Consider the following 5,243-nt stretch of genomic DNA (forward strand, 5'->3'; position numbering starts at 1 on the left):
TACGTGGCGCGGCACGATAGTCAGATGTCCGTGAAGCGGAGTAGGCAGTGGCGGACGGGCCAAGCTGTGGCGCTGAGGGCACGGAAGTACAGGTGTGCCACCCGCTCGTAGGCTGCGTAAAGGCCGCACACGTGTTAACATGGGCGAGGTTGGTACACTGGTTCTTGGTAGCGGGCCGTGCCGCTACGAGCGCTGTAGGCACGAGTGGGCATGGCCGGACAGCAGATGGCCGTAGTTCATTGCCACGAGCTTGGCAAGTTAATTGTCCATTCGGAACGCAAGAAGCGTGAGCACTCGGGCATACCCTATCATTACAAAAGGGGGTGCTGACACAGTTTACAGAGTTCACAACATTGTCGTTAACGTGCACGGGCATGGGAACACCAGATTGGCACGGACTGACCTTGTCTGTAGCCGATGAGTCGTCTGCTTGTAGTGCCGCGAGGCGTTGTTGTGTGGAGGCCAACTCGTGGTGTATGTCACGGAGATGCAGCAGTGTTTCCATACGTTCCATCCGCAACTTAGAAGACTTGGCGCACTCCACTAGCCACTTGTTTGTCCAAGATTGCAGCTCCAAGGATAGGTTTACACACTTCTTAGCACAGCACACATGTTTGGTGTTAGCCGAACTGTCACTCGGCAAAGCGAAAGGAATATGTTTAATAAGGGAGAGGTAAAACACAGTATTTCGCACAAAATCTAGTGACAATTGATAGTGCTTGAGGAAATCAATTCCGAGAATAGGTTCTGCAATTGTTGACACTAGAAACGTCCACTCCAGCTTGCACTCGGGCGAAAGTTTCACTGTATACAAAGTGGAACCCGAACACTGTAGGATAGACAAGTTCACTGCACGAAATACTGTTTTGTGTGGTTGCACTTTATTGGTTGCTAGGCGAACCGGCAGCAAAGAGACGTCTGCGCCAGTGTCTACCAGAAAACATACACCTGATCGTAAATCGCGAACATAGACTCGACCACACTTACTGTTATTCTCTGAAACAGAGTGCAACGTGGGATGGTGCCCGTTGTTTACATCGCAGGAGGTGGCACCGTAGCTTACCTGCGGTTGGAGTTTGGGTAAGAACACGGTGACTGGCATTTGCGAGCTTGCTCCCCGAATCTCGCGTGGAAGAAACAGTAAGGTTGGGCGGGCCTGTGCTCCTGTGGGTAGTTGCTAGGTGACGGAGTATGTGCCCCAGAGTCTTCCACAGAGGCCGATGCACTGTCGTTGCGAGGAGTTGAAGGCGCAGGCAGGGCGGCTAGTTTAAAAAACTTGTTATCAGCAGCACCAGACAAGGGCGTGGCGTCAGAAAGCGTCTTAGTGCAGTCACGTCCAGAATGCAGTGCACGGAGCTCACGTTGCCTGGCGGAGTATGCTCTGTCGGCGGCGCGTAAACGTTCATTTACTGGCCTATCTTCATACGCAGAGATTGCAGTCTGGACAGGCAAAGGCAGCTTTTCAGTCCAGATTTCTGTGAGCGTGTCATCAGGCATAACTTGCTCATCGACGAGAAGACGGATGCACCGCCACAGCTGTGACGGAGACCTGTCGCCGAGACGCTCTTCGTATCGTTTATTTCGCCACAGCATACTTCCTTGCTGGGGGGGGGGGGGGGGGGGGGGGGTGCTTTGACCAGATCATAAATTAAATCGACGCGGTCATGAAGATGGTTCATGAGGCAGGCGAAGCGTGCATCGTCGCCCAAAGCACAGACATTGAATGTTTGCTCAACCAGATTAAACCAGAACTCCGGGTGAGCGGGTTTGAAGTCTGGTAATTTCGGCAGATTCGGCACTGCAGTCACTGCGGAGGTGCGCCTATTACTTCGGACGGAAGTAGAGCATGCAGAAGATTGCGAGTCCGAACTATTGGCGTCCCGTAATGCGGGAATCGCGAAATTCACTTGACGCCAGGGGGACGGCTGAGAAGCAGCGGACGCTCGAACGGTGTGAGGATCGTAGTCGAAATGTGCATTCTCATTGACGTGGTAGCTCGGAGAGAAGCCACAAGTGCTTAAGTACGCCGGTGAATGTCCGTTATGCACACAGTATTCACTCGACCGTGGGTGGTGGGGCTGGTTGTAGATGTCGGAGTAATTACTGTCCCGCACAGAATTGTTGACTTGATTAGAAGCAACACAAGGATCCCACACACGTCCACTAGGATGCACACTCAGTGTGATATTTGCTGTTTGGCGAGCATTGAGCACCTGTTGACTAGCCGGCGCGGAAGGATACACACGTGGCGGGAACTGATTCGAGTTTGAATTTACTACTGGATTTTCCAAAGTAGCAAAACCTCGCTCGACGCCACGAACTGTATTGAATTGTGTGTTTGACACAGGAGTAGAAATGTTCCGACCAACACTCTGTGGAGAACACGTGGGAAGGTCCAGGCTAACAAAGCCAGAGTTCACGACCATTGGCAGTTGGAAGAAACTGGCAGCACTCGATGAATTCCACTGCACGTTCTGGCTGAAGGATTCCGAAGATTCTTGCGGCATGTCCACTACGACGGCAGGAGTGCTGGAGAGATGTTGCTGGAATCCGGGCGGCGGTGAATGCTGAAAGGCCATTGTCTGGAGCTGAACAAAGGCCCTCGCGATCGCGGAGAAACCCGACGCGGTAGGCGCGTAAATAACCTTCAGGCGGTAACTCGGACATGTATTACACAAAAACGGGGTCACCAGTGAGGGAATATGGTATAGTTGCAGGTAAACAACTATAATTCTCTCATATACAGATTTATTCACACTTAGTGTCTACACAGATACGAGTCCGGAGGCTAACTGCCATTAGCGTCCAACATGCTCTCCAAAGCCATCTTCTCAAAGATAGCACACTTACGCACAGAACAAATATCGATTTTTATGGCGCTCTACGCCACACTAGGTTCTTAAAGAAGCTTCTGCAGTGTGTATGGTTGTTGACTTTACACAGCAGACTTCCTGCTTTTTTTTTTTTTCATATTAACTTCTGTCCTGGACTTCATTGCATTGCTTTTAAAAAATATTCTAGAGTAACTGCTATATTGGAGCTCATCACATTTCTCCAACACAAAACACCATAACAAGGTAACAAGAAATAAAAACACACCAAATATGTTAATATTTATGTCTGCAAGTTAAGTCATTGGCAGAACTTGTTAGTGAAGCTGGATCTAAGTAATTTTTATTAATGTGTCAGAGTGTTCGTTCTATTTTAGTCTGCTCTTCATCTGGGCATGTAAACATGTACACATGATGTTTCACTTGTAGGTGACTGCTACTTTCCATTTCTTGAGTGTACATGAAAGTTTTATTTATTTAGATTATCATAAAAGAAACATTTGTAAGAATAAGACTTAATTATGTGCTGTGAACCAGTATTTGGTTACATGTTCCATACATCATTTAAATGATTGTTTCATCAAAATGATGTGAAACAAAGCTTTTCTTTACTGGTTTTTAAGTAAAAATTTTAAATTACATTTAAAACTCTATTCACTACCTGTCATACATTTTATGTTATAGAGCAAATGATCAAAAATTTTTGCTACTGCATTTTGAGCTCTCTTTGGAGCCACTGACAGCTTTAACAATGTGTAATAAAGGGCATTTATCTCTCTAGTGTAGTAGCTGTTTACATCACTGTTCTTATCAAATTGTGATGGATTATTTATGACAAATTTCATTAGTGAAAATATGTATTGTGATGGCACAGTTGAAATGCATAGCTCTTGAAGAGATACCTGCTGTCTGTGGGTCTGTGGGTGAAAATCACATATTATTTTTATTGATGACATTTGCACAATCAATAATTTCTTTCTAAATGTTGAGTTATCCCAAAAAATTATTCCATATGACATTATTGAGTGGAAATATGCAAAATATGGGAGGAGGATGACATGTTTGTTTCAAGATTAGCAATTGTATGAAGAGCAAAATAGATGAACTTAATTGTTTGAGAAACTCAGATCAAGTTTTTTTCAATATTTACGCCCAGAAATTTAGGGCATTCTGTTCTATTTACTGACTCCTGCTTGTGTGCTAAATCAGTATAAGTCTTTTCTTCCATTATGTGGATTAATATTTTATGTTTGATTATCTTTGAGCCCTTGGTCAATTGAATATTTCAGTTTTGAAAAGCCAAAGCATGAGAGTGCTATAGTTTATGTCTTTCCAATGTTATTTTTTTAGTACTGATGTGTAGTCCATTACAGAAATTTTTCTTCATTGTAGAGATATGATGTGGTCCATGTAATGGATAATAGCACTGACATTATAACATTTTTCTTCTTAAAATAGTATTTTATGATCTGCACAATCAGTGAGCTTGGCCCAAACTAAGAAAATGCCAACTGTACAGTTTTTCTTGCTTGTTTTCACTAAAACTTCTTCAATGGCTTATAATATATCTTTCTCTGTAGTGTAATTTAATCTAAGCTGAGACTCTTTTTCTCAACAAAACATGATTTCCTAAATATATCAGTATGCTAACATCTCACAAATCATTGAAAAATTAGAGTGGACGAGATTACTTTGTGGTTCATAGTTATTTGTAAGTCTTCCATCCTACAAGTAACTGTTACTATTTCATACTGTAATCTTTCATGAAATACATCCACTTTATATATACTAAGTTGGTATCTGTTCTTTCGGACATGTCCAAAAGAACAGATACCATCTTAGTATATATATATATATAGTTAAGGCTCACCGGCCACTTGACCATCTTCTTCTTCTGTGTGAATGCATAAACAGTGCCCGAACTCTTACGGGGATTGGCAACGCACCGCGAGTAATGAGTATAATGGGCGGGGGCACTACGAATGTAGTGCGGGACAATATGTTGAGAATGTGGGTTTCGCGGGAGGCATGCCAGAGATAAATCCCTGCAGTCACGCTATCCTCTGTGTCCTTGGTGGCTCAGATGGATAGAGCATCTGCCATGTAAGCAGGAGATCCCGGGTTCGAGTCCTGGTCGGGGCACACATTTCATCTGTCCCCGTTGACGTATGTCAACACCTATAAGCAGCTAAGGGTGTTCATTTCATTGTAAATACACCCACTTTACTCAGAAACTGCATGAGCCATCGAGTTACAGAGAGTTAGATTCTTCCTGATTGAATCACTGCTGAATAACATAATTCAATGTGACTTGTACCATACAAAGAAAGAACTACAACAGTACGTACAGTGGGTAACTAAAGTAAATCCAAAATGATATGTACAGAAATGACACTTTTATTCAAAGACAAT

The sequence above is a fragment of the Schistocerca piceifrons genome, chromosome X, assembly GCF_021461385.2.
Source record: "Schistocerca piceifrons isolate TAMUIC-IGC-003096 chromosome X, iqSchPice1.1, whole genome shotgun sequence".
Classification (NCBI taxonomy): Eukaryota; Metazoa; Arthropoda; class Insecta; order Orthoptera; family Acrididae; genus Schistocerca; species Schistocerca piceifrons.